The 16,235-nt window shown below is 46.8% G+C and overlaps 1 protein-coding gene across 4 annotated transcripts in view; it reads right to left on the bottom strand.

Moving 5' to 3' along the window:
* LOC141270628 (uncharacterized) overlaps nucleotides 1-7,749 on the bottom strand; it is a 35,744-nt gene extending 27,995 nt beyond the window's left edge. Inside the window, exons 1-2 of one of the 4 annotated variants that reach the window (XM_073680703.1) lie at nucleotides 7,606-7,727; nucleotides 4,927-5,057 (exon numbers count right to left, since the gene is read on the bottom strand). The gene's annotated coding sequence lies outside the window, so the exon portion shown is untranslated. Of the gene's footprint in view, nucleotides 1-4,926; nucleotides 5,058-7,605 lie in introns of all 4 variants that reach the window. The other 3 variants (XM_073680702.1, XM_073680700.1, XM_073680701.1) reach the window with 3 other exon arrangements.
* Between the last annotated feature and the right edge of the window lie 8,486 nt (nucleotides 7,750-16,235).

Here is a 16,235-nt window from a genome sequence, read left to right as displayed (position 1 = left end):
CCTCCAAAAACTTGTTAAAAATGTATCAGTATTATTTTGCTTATCCATACAGTGTAACATATTCTGGGGTACGTTTCATTGGTACATAACACTACCAAAAAGCGTTCCAAAAATTTTAGGGCTTGAATAAGTATAGTAAGCCATACAGTGTAACGTGCTTACTGGGCGCCAAGGCAACAAAGATAGCCGTATCAAGTAAGACTCCCGAGGGAGTGACCGGAAGAATATCAGAGCCAGACCAAGCTGTCAAAACAGCGAAGGTGGCAGGATCCTGTGTTCCGGAACTGGACGCTTTACCAGAACTACCAAGGCCCGAACCCAGGCTGCAGTCTTCACTGCTCTGCTTTTTGCAGCCTGCAGAAAGGAAAGCCAGGAACAAGTAACTAGTGAGCGGACGGCGGGGCCAAGGCTGGTCGGAAGAGAGAATGAGGCGAGCTAGGACCAGGCAAGGCTGGAGAAATGCTATCAGGCCCACTTGCTGCAAGGTACTACCATAGTAACAGCTGGCATCCTCGGGGATGGTCGTTACATATGACCAGCAGCAGACAAGGGGGTCCATCGAACAGTTTGGGACCTGTCATCACATCTCGTTTGACCAGCAGGCAGTAGAGATTAAACACTTGCCTTGAAGGCTGCAAGAGCTGACAGCTGTAACCAGGGTCACGTTCCTCAAAATGGAGAATCAACATAGCTGGTAGGCAGAGTGTGGGATGCCAGAAGGAAGGGAGCAGGATGAACCCTTGTTGAGAAATGAAAGGGCCTGGGAGAGACTACTGGAGGCGGTCGAGAAGGGACTACCACCCTCGAGAGAGCGTAGTGTCCTTGGGGTTCACCACCTTCTATGCGAGAGCAGGCAATAGTGCAGGTGACACAGGGGGCTGTGTGCCATTTCTACATGTCATGGGCTCCAGCACTATCCGAACCCGAGTCACTTACAGCCTAAGCACATGTGAATTGGGCTTCAGGAGGCAGGTGAAGGCAGTCCCCCCAGCCTCGCCATGAAGGAGAAAAAGCAGCGTACTCCTGATGAGGATTACTGTATTACCCTCCTTAGAATTTTTTACTGGCTTTCTACTTTGTTCAAAGCGTTTATGAGTGTAGGAGTACATGAAGTACACTTTTAAAATATTTATGCTATAAAAAAATTGTATGGATTAAACTACTCATTCACACAGTTTATCATAGTTATTGTTACATTATGGTCGTATAGAAAAGTAAAAAAAAAATGAAACAATTTTTTTAGGGATTCAATTAGTCATCCAAACAGTTTAACGTGCTTAATGTTAAATTACAGTGGCTTTAATTTTGCAAAAACCACTTGTCCTAGTACAGTTAGAATATTTTTGTGCCAAAAATTGAATATTGTCACATGTACTCTAAAACTTGGTTGGTGCTTCTTTGGGATAAATGTGGAAACATACTCTGTGGGTGAAATTTGTGATTAGTATACCTTCTGTGGGGGTACTGTGGCCAAAAGCCTCTGTGTACTCTGCAGCCGTTTCTGTACAAGTAGTGTGCCTAAAAATAATTTTAATCTACCTTTGTGGCCGGGCCTAAAGCCCATTAAAGAATTCAACTACCTATTCCAATTACACAGCCTTTAAATTGTCATGGATGGCTTTTCTGTCTTGCAATATCAGCTGCTGGCTCAGTTGAAAAGGTGTCACTTTGCTTGTCTGCTGCCCTTCTTGGATGTGGTACACATTTATCAGGTTGCATCTCAGGAATAGAAACTGGATTCTTCGTTACACGTGTATACGCTGCGACCCTGCCTGTGGGTGGTTTGAGATTGAATGGCTGAGAGTGCGTCCAGTTCTTTCACTTTGTGATCCACCGGGTCCCCTCTTAATCATGGCCCCAGTTGGAACAAACAAGAAAATAGAAACAGATTACAATTTCATTATCCCTAGCGGAAGTATTCAAGCGTGGTTGCCTGCTTTGAACACAAATTTTTTCAAGGGAAACACTTTGGGCCCCCGGGACCCTAAGGCAAGAGCATTGGGGGGGTGTCCCAATGTAAAGGGGCTGGGACTGGCAGTAGCAAGCCTCGCGATGGACCGCCAGCTGTATCCAGAATTAAATTACGAGCTGTTTATCTTTATCTGCTCCTGCTTGTATGCTACTGGAAGTGAAATTTTTGAGCCGTGGGGTAAATGTGTCAACAACATGCTATGTGGTTGAAATTTTTAACTTGACTGCCGGTAGCAAGCCTCGCTGTGGACCTCCAGCTCGATCCAAGATCATACTAACAGCTTTTCATCTGCAGCATTTGTAACAAACGCTACTGGAGCAGACATTTTTGGGCTACGGGGGTACTGTGCCCCAATGTCTGAGTGTTACATTTTTAATCAGCTTTCTCAGGGAAATTTGAAAACTCTGTGGGTGAAATGTATTATCAGCTTTTGTGGGATAAATGTGGACACATGCTCTGTGGGAGTTCCACACGTTGGAACTCCACGCTGCACATGCTGGCAAGGCTTTGTGAGCAGCAGAGGTCAGTTGTGGAATACCAGCTCCAACACGCCTGTCGGTATTCTGGTCACATCAGACAATGCTAGTGGCAGGGGGCAAGCTTCGGTGTCCAACCAAGGAGGGAGGTGAGGGAGACACACACCAGGTACAGCAGAGGCAGGGGTACATTGTCAAAGGACTAGGCCAATTTCATGACACCAGCTCAGCATCCAGGGCCTGATGACTGGTCATTTTTGACAAGGAAGGAAAAGTTTTTAAATATGGTTAAGCAATACCTGGCCGACAAAACCAGGGTACTCCCTAATTCCTCTGCGACTTTCAACTATTGGGTCTCAAAGCTGGACACCTGGCATGAGCTATCCCTCTATGCCTTGGAGGTGTTGTGCTGCTCTGCCGCTAGTGTCTTCTCTGAGCAGTTTTTTAGTGCCACCGGGGAGGTCATAACAGACAGGCGCTTCTCAACAGAGAATGCTGATAGGCTCACTCTCATAAAAATGAACAAACCCTGGATGAGCCCACGCTTTTCCACACCACAATATGACAGTAACACAAAGTGTTTTTAATATTCAATATTTTAATAAGGCCCTCCAGTCGTTGCCTTTCAAGGGTCTATAGATGACCCTCCTTATAATTTTTGTCTGGCTTCACATATTCTGCAAAGCCTTCATGACTGTATAAATATGTGGCACCCCAGGGGTCTGGTTTCCACAGTAACGGCAATGTTATGTCTGAGAGCAGGTGGGAGGTCGCTTGGTCAGGAATCCTGTGCATGCCACACCTCCTGCCCAGTCCTGGGAGGGGAAGAACTTCCCCTATATAAACCTAGGGCTGAGGCAGGGTTAGTGAGTAGAGAAGAAGTAGAGACAGAGAAGAGAAGCAGATATAGGAAAGAACATCAGGAGCTCTGTGGGAGCAGTTCTACAAGGAGTCAGGGGCTGGCAGCTGCAGAGCTCGCCCTGACTGAGAAGTTATCACCGGACCCGGAGTCCGAGGCTGTGGGGACTAACTCCTATCCAGCAGCAGAAACCGACCGGCAGGGGATTGCAGGTCCTCTGGCCCAGAAACCCGAAGGCACGGTCACACGCGTGGGACCAGCACCGCCGTCGTGGAGCGGAAGCTACTAGAAGGCCCCGAGTCACCGGCCATACGGGTGAGCACCACACGGTACACTCAGGGACATGGGCTACTTATACCCGCTTCTAGCAAGGTAGCCAGAAGAGTATCGTTAGTTTGGGAGGCCTACAACTCTGCCTGGCCAGGGGAGATCCCATCTGCTCAAGGACTGACCAGGCCCCAATCGCTAGCCAGTACTCCGGGAGGGTCTATCGTTGTCACCAGTAAAGACCCTGAACTACACCGTACCGTCTCTGAGTGGTTCCTGCTACCCCCATCATCCACGTCGGCTGCCCTGAGGCCATACCCCTCCCGTTGGGGGTTATACTATCACGCTGCACAATCCTACCACCGGCCTCAGCGGTCTGCCCTGCAGCAGCAGCTCCTTAGCTGTACTCAACGGGTGGCGTAGTCGTCCAACATCTACCGCTAATACAGCGCCACTTAGTCTGACTCCCTGGGCACGGACCGGATCACCGCCACGAGACTACAACCCTCAAGAGATCCGGCTCCGGGTAAGCTCCCGCATGCGCAACGCAGCGCGACACAGGCCCAGGGGCGCGTCAAATACATCAAGTACACTTTCAAAATATTTACACTCAAATTTTTTTTATGAATTCAATGACTCATCCATACAGCTTAACACGGTTATTGTTGCATTATGGTGTGTGAGGCAGTGACCGGGATCGTATACGAGGGACATTATATCTCCCCCAGAATGTGTATAGAGACCTATTAAATCCATTGGAGTGCATTGCAGTCACACACACCTGCGGCTGCAATGCAGGAATGAAGGTGAGCGTGGACCTAGTCAGACTACCTGGCTAAGGCAGATTAATAAAACAGCGGCAGGGCCTTCGTTTCTTGGAGGAGGCTACAGGAAGGCAGTAGGGCGGCCTCCTCCCTCCAACCCGGGTTTTCCAGTGGCTCTTGCCACAGGTCCTTTAAAAACCCTGCATTAAGGATTAGTGTTGTTCAGTGTTGGGACCTGCTAGGAACATAGCAGGAAAGCTTGGCGGGCCTGTGAGCAGCTGAACCCACGCCTGGGAAGGCTCTGCACCCGTCAGGCTCTGAGCGGCCCGGCAACCGTTGTTATGGATTTGTGTTAACCAGGCTGTGAACCGGAGGATTTACAAAAAGCCTTGATAACTGTTTCTGGATTAGATTATTCATCCATTTGAGTACTACATGCTCTGTCACATTTCTCTCTAAAAAGGCATCTAAAAATTTTGCTTTTTTACATTTCTTACTCATACACTATTCTGTGGTCTGGGGTAAATTCCATTGGTATATAACCCTCAAAAAATGTGTTCCAAAATGTATCGGTATTATATTGCTCACCCATAGAGTATTACGTGCTTTTGGGTATATTTCAGTGGTAAATAATCCTCCATAAACTTGCTCCAAAATTTACCGGTGTTATTTTGCTCACCCATAGACTATTCCGTGGTACATTTCCTTGGTATATAACCCTAAAAAAAGTGTTCAAAATGTATTGGTATTATATTGCTCAATCATAAGGTATTACATCTTCTTGGTATATAAGCCTCACAAAACGTGATAAAAAATGTATTGGTATTATATTGCTCATGCATAAACTTTTGCATATTCTTGGGTAGGTTTCGGTGGTATGTAACCCTCAAGACGCTGGTTCAAAATGTTATTGGTATTATTGTGCTCACCCTTAGAATATTCTGTGGTCTGGAGTACATTTCCTTGGTACAGTTAGGTCCATTTGGACAGAGACAACATTTTTCTAATTTTGGTTCTAGACATTACCACAATGAATTTTAAAGAAAACAATTCAGATGCAGTTGAAGTTTAGACTTTCAGCTTTCATTTGAGGGTATCCACATTAAAATTGGATGAAGGGTTTAGGAGTTTCAGCTCGTTAACATGTGCCACCCTGTTTTTAAAGGGACCAAAAGTAATTGGACAATTGACTCCAAGGCTATTTCATGGACAGGTGTGGGCAATCCCTTCGTTATGCCATTCTCAATTAAGCAGATAAAAGGCCTGGAGTTGATTTGAGGTGTGGTGCTTGCATTTGGAAGGTTGTGCTGTTAAGTAAACATGCGGTCAAAGGAGCTCTCTATGCAGGTGAAACAAGCCATCCTTAAGCTGCAAAAGCAGAAAAACCCATCCGAGAAATTGCTACAATATTAGGAGTGGCAAAATCTACAGTTTGGTACATCCTGAGAAAGAAAGAAAGCACTGGTGAACTCATCAATGCAAAAAGACCTGGGTGCCCACGGAAGACAACAGTGGTGGATGATCGCAGAATAATCTCCATGGTGAAGAGAAACCCCTTCACAACAGCCAACCAAGTGAACAACACTCTCCAGGAGGTAGGCGTATCAATATCCAAATCTACCATAAAGAGAAGACTGCATGAAAGTAAATACAGAGGGTTCACTGCACGGTGCAAGCCACTCATAAGCATCAAGAATAAAAAGGCTAGACTGGACTTTGCTAAAAAAACATGTAAAAAAGCCAGCACAGTTCTGGAAGAGCATTCTTTGGACAGATGAAACCAAGATCAAGTTCTACCAGAATGATAGAAAGAGAAAAGTATGGCGAAGGCGTGGTACAGATCATGATCCAAAGCATACCACATCATCTGTAAAACACGGCGGAGGCAGTGTGATGGCTTGGGCATGCATGGCTGCCAGTGGCACTGGGTCACTAGTGTTTATTGATGATCTGACACAGGACAGAAGCAGCCGAATTAATTCTGATGTATTCAGAGCCATACTGTGTGCTCAGATCCAGCCAAATGCAGCCAAACTGATTGGTCGTCATTTCATACTACAGATGGACAATGACCCAAAACAACCCAGGAGTTTATTAAAGCAAAGAAGTGGAATATTCTTGAATGGCCAAGTCAGTCACCTGATCTCAACCCAATTGAGCATGCATTTCACTTGTTAAAGATTAAACTTCAGACAGAAAGGCCCACAAACAAACAGCAACTGAAAACCGCCGCAGTGAAGGCCTGGCAGAGCATCAAAAAGGAGGAAACACAGCGTCTGGTGATGTCCATGAGTTCAAGACTTCAGGCAGTCATTGCCAACAAAGGGTTTTCACCAAAGTACTAGAAATGAACATTTTATTTACAATTATTTAATCTGTCCAATTACTTTTGGTCCCTTTAAAACAGGGTGGCACATGTTAAGGAGCTGAAACTCCTAAACCCTTCATCCAATTTTAATGTGGATACCCTCTAATGAAAGATGAAAGTCTGAGCTTCAACTGCATCTGAATTGTTCTGTTTAAAATTCATTGTGGTAATGTCTAGAACCAAAATTAGAAAAATGTTGTCTCTGTCTAAATATATATGGACCTAACTGTATACAACCCTGAAAAGTGCAGAGCCTTTATGAGTCTAGGAGTACCACCACATAACAATTTGAACAGAATGTGTATGAGGCCCTCCTTTATGTCTAATACAGGGTGTATCTGAGTCCTTCTGAGTCCATAATTTTTGGCAGTTCTTGCTTTCTTCATAAATGAAACTGAAATTTCTTATTTTTTAATAAAAAACAAACAAATTTGCCTTATATACAAGTCACTATACAGGAAAAAATGATTCTTCACTTTTTTTTCCCTGTAAAATGCAATTTGTCGGTTTTGAATTTTTTATTCTCAGTCCTTAAAGTAGAGTAAAAGTGTGACGTCATTATTCTCAGCAGCGATCTGGGAGGCAGAGATGTTTTCATCTCTTTACTATCAGCACTTATTCCATCCAATGCAACATTTTCACTGCCCCCCAGACCTCCTTGTAGGGTCTAACAGAAAAATACTCGGCTTTCCTATTGACTCCCATTTACTCGTTACTCGAAATGAGCATTAGGAATTGCTTGGTTCCACTAACAAGCACCCGAGCATTTTAGCGCTCGCTCAACCCGAATAATAAATAAATACATTTCATGTTTCCTGTCTTTTATAGTTGGGTCGTATGTATCAGAAGAAAAGGAACAAAACAGTTATGATTCTTAGAAGATGGCAAAACAAAGATACCTAAATAGTCTCACCGCTTAAGGGGTTAACGCCCCCTGCGCCCAGTAATGGGTGATCTCCACATACCTCCACCTGCAGAGCCGCCACCACATATATGGCTGTTCTGTGCGCACAGGACCTGTGATGAGGTCACAGGAGGGGAGGAGTCAGGGGTCACATGATCAGGGGCCTCAGTGGATGCAGGACTCTGCTGTACTGAATGAGGTGAAGTTTTTCTGTGGGATCAAGAGGGATTTACCCCTATGTATGGTCCCCACATATCTCTGCAAACAGTGTAATGCACCACCTGGAGCCCTCCAAACAGTATAATGGCCCCCTTATATTACTATTATTATTTATTTATATAGCACTATTGATTCCATGGCGCTGTACATAAGGGGTTACATACAAAATACAGATATCACTTACAGTAAATGAACTAACAATGATAGACTGGTACAGGGGGAAGAGAACCCTGCCCTTGCGGGCTTACATTCTACTGGATAATGGGGAAGGAGACTGTAGGTTGGGGGGTTGCAGCAGCTCTGGTGGTGATGCGGCAGCATCTTCATTGCAGGCTGTAAGCTTTCTTGAAGAGATGGGTTTTCAGGTTCCGTCTGAAGGATCTGAATGTGGTGGATAATCAGACGTATTGAGGCACAGAATTCCAGAGGATGGGAGGTTATTCGGGAGAAGTCTTGGAGGCGATTGGGTGAGGAAAGAATAAGTGTGGAGGAGAGAAGGAGGTCTTGGGAGGATCGGAGATTACGTGAGAGAACATCGGGAGATTAGTTGAGAGATGTATGGAGGAGAAAGGTTATGGATGGCTTTGTAGGTCAGTGTTAGTAGTTTGAACTGGATACGCTGGGCAACTGGGAGCCAGTAAAGAGACTTGCAAAGGGGGGTAGCAGAGTATTAGCGAGGAGAGAGATTAACTAGTCGGGCAGCAGAGTTAAGGACAGACTGGAGGGGTGCGAGAGTGTTATCAGGTAGGCCAAAGAGGAGGATGTTGCAGTAGGCGAGGCGGGAGATGATGAGGGCATGCACAATCAGTTTAGTAGATTGAGGGTTGAGGAAAGGACGGATTCTGGAAATATTTTTCAGCTGGAGACAATAGGAGGTGGTGAGGGCTTGGATGTGTAGTTTGAAGGACAGAGCAGAGTCGAGGGTTACACCGAGGCAGCAGATTTCTGGTACAGGGGAAAGAAAGATGTCAGTTATTGTGATAGATAGATCAGATGGGGAAGACACGCGAGATGGAGGAAAGATGATGAGTTCAGATTTGTCCACATTGAGTTTGAGGAAGCGAAAGAAGAAGGAGGATATGGCTGATAGACACTCTGGGATTCTGGACAGCAGAGAGGGTGACGTCTGGGCCTGAGAGGTAGATCTGGGTGTCATCAGCGTACAGGTGGTACTGGAAACCATGGGACTTTATGAGCTGTCCTAGGCCAAGGGTATAGATGGAGAAGAGTAGGGGTCCTAGGACAGAGCCTTGAGGGACTCCAACACTCCAACAGAGAGAGGGCGGGATGAGGAGGTAGTGTGGGGGTGAGAGATGCTAAAAGTGCAGTTGGAAAGGTATGAGGAGATCCAGGATAGGGCAAGGTCTTTGACACCAAAGGAAGAGAGAATCTGTAGTAGGAGGCAGTGGTTAACTGTGTCGAAGGCAGAGGACAGGTCTAGAAGGAAGAGTATGGAGAATTGTCTGTTAGCTTTGGCTGTAAGTAAATCATTAGTAATTTTGGTAAGGGCAGTTGGAATGGTAGGGACGGAAGCCAGATTGTTGGTTGTCGAAGAGAGAGTCAGATGAGAAATGGGAGGAAAGTTCAGCGTGAACATGTTGCTCAAGGAGTTTGGAGGCGAATGGGAGCAGCGATATGGGGCGATAGCTGGACAAAGCGGTTGGGTTGAGTGATGGCTTTTTGAGGATAGGCATGATTGTGACATGTTTGAAAGCAGAGGGGAAGGTGCCAGAAGTTAGTGATTGGTTGAAGAGATGGGTTAGGGATGGGATTAGTGTGGGGGTGAAGTTAGGGAGGAGGTAGGATGGGATGGGATCAAGTGCACAAGTGGTGAGGTGTGATTTTCAGAGGAGGCAGGTAAGCTCTCCTTCAGTGATGTTGGAGAGGAAGGTTATGGGGGAAGGGCAGTGGTCTGGAAAACAAAGGGGTTGTGGTGGTCGGACAATGAAGGCTTGCCTAGTTTGGTCAATCTTGCTTTTGAAGTGTGTGGCAAAGTCATCAGCAGTGATGAGGGAGGTCGGAGGGGGCAGTGGAGAGAGGAGGAGAGAGTTAAAAGTGTTGAAAAACTGTTTGGGGTTGTAGGATAAGGAAGTTATGAGGGTTGTGAAGTAGGCCTGTTTAACAGAGGTGAGGGCTGATTCGAATGTGAGTGTTGCTTGTTTGAATGCAGTGAAGTCATCTTGCGAATGTTTCCTTCCAACTCCGCTCTGCAACCCTGGACGCTTGCCAAAGCTTTTTAGTGAGGTTATTGTGCTAGGGTTGTCTGTTGATTCGTCGCATTCTGCCATGCACAAGAGGGGCGACCGAGTCAATAGCTTATGTGAGAGTGGCATTGTAGAAAGCAGTGGCGCTGTCTGTGTCGTGGAGTGAAGATATGGATGTCAGTGGTAGAATAGAGTCAGAGAGTGTGTGAGTGTCTAGATGTGCAAGGTTTCTTCGGGGGTGTGCTAGTTGATGAACATGGGTGACAGGGATGAGAACGTGAGTAGATGGTGGCCAGATAGGGGGGAGATTGAGAGGTTAGATAGAAAAGGCTGGAGCAACGGCGTAAGGCAGTGGGGCGGAAGCTGGCATGATGGGGGTGTGGCATAGGTGGGGACAGGTATATGGAGAGGTGGGGTCAGGTGGGGGCCGCTTATAAAGCCAGTGGCCTTGTGTCTTTCGCCATTTTCAGGTGACAGCACAAGATCCCTCCGCTCCCTGGACACAGTTAAGATTGGTTCTCTTCTTTCTCTCTTCTCTTGCCTCTCCCTGCTCCTGTCTCTCAGGCCCACCATCACAGCTGTGTCCCTCTGTCTCTCCCCTGCCCCCTGGCAACTTGTTCTCTCCTTGTCCCTCTGTCTCTTCCCTACCCCCTGCCCATATGCTCTCCCCCTGCCCTGTTTGCATCCCTGCTCCTGTCTATCACAGGCAGCAGCCTCTATGCCCCTCTGTCTCTCCCCTGCTCCTTGTCCACGTGTCTCTTCCTGTCCCTTTGTCTCTCCCCTGCCCACGTGTTCTCTCCCCCTGCCCTTCTTGCATCCCTGCGCCTGGCTCCCAGCCCCACCGTCGCATCAGCTTCTGTGTCCCTCTGCTGCTGCGTTCCCTTCCAGCCCCATCCTCTCTCCAGCAGCCCCACGTGTTCTCCCAACTGTTCCCCTCTCTCCAGTTCCATGTCTGCAGCATCCATAGCGACCCCTCAGCCGTGATCTCCCTGGAGCACACGTCAGGAACATCATCTGCAGCCTCAGAGAAGTATAATACTAGGACATCACCCTCACATTACTGTTGATATGACCACATTCACTTCAGACATCATGTACTAGTGTAGTATTACCTGAAAGAGAAGGAGGGCACCACCTAAATAATGTAGAATAAAATGCTGCTCAACCCGTCACATACCAGAATCAAACTAATATCACAACAAGAAAAAAGAGGTATGTATAGATGGACAAGGAGCATCACATATATTTTAACATGAAGTTATTAATTGAAGACTGAACAAACATGCAACATTTAAAAACAATTAAAAAAGCACAACGCTTAAGTATAACAGTAGACCACACCATAATATAGTAATGGTCTATACCTCAAAAAAATGTCACCAATAGATACATTTATATGTCCATATAGTACCTTTTCCCATCAATAATGCAATAGTTGAAATACCAATACAAGTAATACTCACAAAAAATATTTTTGGAATAGAATGCTGTGGGCACAATTCACAAAAGAGCAGCACATGTCATTAGAAAAATGGGAAAAAAAGGTTATCCCTATATCACCATTGTAAGATCACCAGATAACACACGAGACCTAAAGGTGACAGTGTACCAATATACACTAAAGAGGTCAAGAAACCGCAACACCACGTGTATCGTCACTACAACGGTGGCTTCATCAGGGACAAGAGTGGTGTTTGACAAGCTCATCCAGTCATATATTTATCAGTCAAAAGATAATTACCATGCTTTGTTGCGGCTGTGAGAGGCTATCTCAGGTCCGGCTGCCATACCGGTCCGGCACATGCGCACTATAATGGAAGTCCAGGGCATGAGATTGTCCCCGGAAGAAGAAAGTAAGTGGCTTCGGGTCAGTCCACAAAGCCGTCCAGGCCCGCGAATATGTACAGCACGCCAGTACAGGCACGCGCAGAGCACACTGGTGCACGCATAAGGGCTAACAGCTGTAAACCCTGTCATCACACAGGGATAAAGCGATACAACTTTGCCTGACCCATGAGTCTAATCACATCAGCGTATCCATCACTGAGTTGAAGCATGTCCAGTGAGGGGATATATGAAAAAAATCATTAGGAGGAACTGTGAGGACATGTTCATCACATATGGTTTCATACAGTGTTTGCCATTACTATGCTCTCTCTCTATTTTGGGGCCGAGCAGCCACATTTACTAGAGACTGGGGAGAGAGGAACAGGCGGCGCAGGGGATGGTATATGTAAGAATGCATGTAAGAGGAGAAGCTGCATTCCTGTCAGGACAATGTACATTGACCCTGCTGTGTCAACCCCCCCTCCCCTTCCCATGTATGTTGTCTGGATGTGTGCAGATCATGTGTCTGAAAGGGATCATTGCTCACTATATATGTTAATCTGTTATATACGGACCATGCTATGTGTATAGATCCTGTGTATGAGAGTGATCATTGGTCATTATATATGTGGGACCTGTATTCAGGCCTCCAATGCAGTTTACTTATGTATACAGATCTAGTATAGCCAAAGTATTAGCCTCAATATATATATAGATATATTATTATTATCACTATAAAGGGATGATGTGGCTACATGCTCCATTCCCGTACCATATACACTCTTTACTATATGAGGGTAATCAGTATACAAGCTCCATCCCTGTGTTGTATACTTATGTATACAGAGCCAGTATATCAAGGGTGTGCTCACTCAATCTGGGCTCAACCCCTGTGCAGTATACGTATCATGTATACAGAGCCGCAGGGCCGGCTCCAGGTTTTTCTGGGCCCCGGGCGAAAGAGTCTCAGTGGGCCCCTTTAACACATACCACGATTCATGATGCAGAGATACGGCGGAGAAATATATATATATATAGTACAATGCAAAGATTTCACTTCTTACATTACATGAGTGATATCTATTGTAAATTCCACAATAGCTCAGAAACCGGTGAATCGCTCCACACAGAATAGTGGCCCCCATATAACGCCCATACGGAATACTGGCCCCCATATAACGCTTCATACGGAATACTGGCCCCCATATAAGACCCCATACGGAATACTGGCCCCCATATAAGGCCCCATAAGGAATACTGGCCCCCATATAAGGCCCCATACGGAATACTGACCCCCATATAAGGCTCCATGTGGAATACTGACCCCCATATAAGGCTCCATGCGGAATACTGACCCCCATATAAGGCTCCATGCGGAATTCTGGCCCCCATATAAGGCTCCATACGGAATACTGGCCCCCATATGGAATACTGGCCCCCCATATAAGGCTCCATACGGAATGCTGGCTTCCATATAAGGCTCCATACGGAATACTGGCCCCCATATAAGGCTCCATACAGAGTACTGGCCCCCATATAACGCTCCATACAGGATACTGGTCCCCTTATAAAGCTCCATACAGGATACTGGCCCCCATATAATGCTCCATACAGGATACCGGTCCCCTTATAACGCTTCATACAGGATACTGGCCCCCATAAAATGCTCCATACAGGATACCGGTCCCCTTATAACGCTCCATACAGGATACTGGCCCCCATATAATGCTGCATGCAGGCTGTTACCTCCCACATAATGCCCCATACAGGCTGTCCCCCCCTTATAATGCTCCATGCAGGCTGTTACCCCCCACATAATGCCCCATACAGGCCCCCCCCCTTTTAATGCTCCATGCAGGCTGTTACCCCCCACATAATGCCCCATACAGGCCCCCCCTTTTAATGCGCCATGCAGGCTGTTACCCCCCACATAATGCCACATGCAGGCTGCCCCCCCCCTTTATAATGCCCCATGCAGGCTGTCACCCCTCCTCTTTATAATGCCCCATGCAGGATGCCCCCCCCCTCTTTATAATGCCCCATGCAGGCTGTTCCCCACCTTATAATGCCCCATGCAGGCTGTTCCCCACCTTATTATGCCCCATGCAGGCTGTCACCCCTCCTCATTATAATGCCCCATGCAGGAATCCCCCCCCTCTTTATAATGCCCCATGCAGGATGCCCCCCCCTCTCTTTATAATGCCCCATGCAGGATGTCCCCCCCTCTCTTTATAATGCCCCATGCAGGATGTCCCCCCCTCTCTTTATAATGCCCCATGCAGGATGTCCCCCCCCCCCTCTCTTTATAATGCCCCATGCAGGATGTCCCCCCCTCTCTTTATAATGCCCCATGCAGGATGTCCCCCCCCTCTCTTTATAATGCCCCATGCAGGATGTCCCCCCCTCTCTTTATAATGCCCCATGCAGGATGTCCCCCCCTCTCTTTATAATGCCCCATGCAGGATGTCCCCCCCTCTCTTTATAATGCCCCATGCAGGATGTCCCCCCCTCTCTTTATAATGCCCCATGCAGGATGTCCCCCCCTCTCTTTATAATGCCCCATGCCTCCATACATAAAAAAAAAAAAAATCAAATACTCACCTCCCTTCTCCTCACCTGCTGCCTGCTGCCCGCTGCCTGCTGCCTGCTGCCCGCTGCTCGGGTCCGAACTCCAGCGTTGTCGGTGTCTTCCCGCTCAGCGCTCCCTGTGACGGCCAGGGGAGGGCGCGGTGAAAAGACGTCACCGCGCCCTCTGACCTGAGACGTCACAGGGAGCGCAGAGCAGGAAGACAGCTGATCTGCGGAGGCACGGGGAGAGGTAAGTATCCGCCTGCCGGGGCCCTGAGCAAGCGGGGGGAAGGGCGGGCGCTGACACCGCTCCCCTCTCCTCCGCCCATAGCCCAGCGGGGTGCGCGACCGCCAGTGGGCCCCTCTGCCTGCTCAGGGCCCCGGCATTTGCCCGGGTGCGCCGGGTGCTGACGCCGGCCCTGCAGAGCCGGTATATCAAGGGTATACTCACTATAAAATATATATGTGTAGTATGGGTACAGGCTCCATTCCTGTGCTGTATACTTATGTATACAGAGCTAGTATATCAAGGGCATTATCACTATATACTATATGTGTAATATATACTATGTGTAATATGGGTACAGGCTCCACTCCTGTGTGGGATACTTATGGCTCCATTCCTGTGCTGTATGCTTATGGATACAGAGCCAGTATATCAAGGGCATTATCACTATATACTATATGTGTAATATGGGGACAGGCTCCATTCCTGGGAGGTATACGTATCATATTTACAGATCCGGTGAATCCTGTTGGTCACTCCTCACTATATAGGTGGCATGTTTTGTGTATACAGATCCTGTGGTACAGGTCATTTTCCTTTATATATACACTGTGTTCCAAATTATTATGCAAATAATATTTTCTCAGATTTACCCAAATTACCTATATGAATTGCAGTCATTGTAATTTTCCAGTCAAATAACTATTAGAGTACAATTGAAAGGTTTTTGTACAAACTGCCTATGATAACAGTATATTTTTAAAAAAATAAAACACTCAAACTGCACTCAAAATGCATGTTCCAAATTATTATGCACAGCAGAGTTTTCAACCTTTTCATTTTAATAAAGAACAAAAAAATGGTCATTTTTGAAATTATAAGCATTGGCAGGTTATTACAAACTGAAAGCAAACAGTTTTCAACTCAAAACTTTATTCTAGGTGATGTTACATTTGCACATAGGACCCCTTGTTCGAAAGGAGCTTCTGAACTCTCTCGTCCATTGAATTTGTCAGGTTTTGGATGGCTTCTGCTTCAATTGTTTTGCATGAGGACAGAATACCCTCCCAGAGCTGTTGCTTAGATGTGAACTGCTTCCCGCCATCATAGACACTCCTTTTGATGATGCTCCAGAGGTTCTCAATGGGGTTGAGGTCAGGGGAGCATGGGGGCCACACCATAAGTTTGCCCCCTTTTATGCCCACAGCAGCCAGAGATGCAGATGTGTTATGTGCAGCATGAGACGGGGCATTATCATGCATGAAATGATCTCGATGGTCCAGATGGATGGAGTGGAGGATGGCTGGTTGATGGACACCCCATGCAAACACGGCTACGGCGCCAACAAGGAGGAGGTGGAGTAATGTTTTGGGCTGGAATCATGGGGAGAGAGATTGTCGGCCCTTTTAGGATCCCTGAAGGGGTAAATATGAACTCCATAATGTATGTTGAGTTTCTCAAACAGCACTTCCTGCCATGGTTCAAGAAGAAGAACAGTGCATTCCGCAGCAAGATCATTTTCATGCATGATAATGCCCCGTCTCATGCTGCACATAACACATGGCAGGAGCATGGCAGGCG

This window comes from Phyllobates terribilis, unplaced genomic scaffold (assembly GCF_046119375.1).
Source record: "Phyllobates terribilis strain yellow unplaced genomic scaffold, ASM4611937v1 Scaffold_5__5_contigs__length_657084704, whole genome shotgun sequence".
Lineage (NCBI taxonomy): Eukaryota > Metazoa > Chordata > Amphibia > Anura > Dendrobatidae > Phyllobates > Phyllobates terribilis.
The sequence above is the reverse complement of the archived record's forward strand: the minus strand, read 5'-3'. Positions and strand labels throughout refer to the sequence as shown.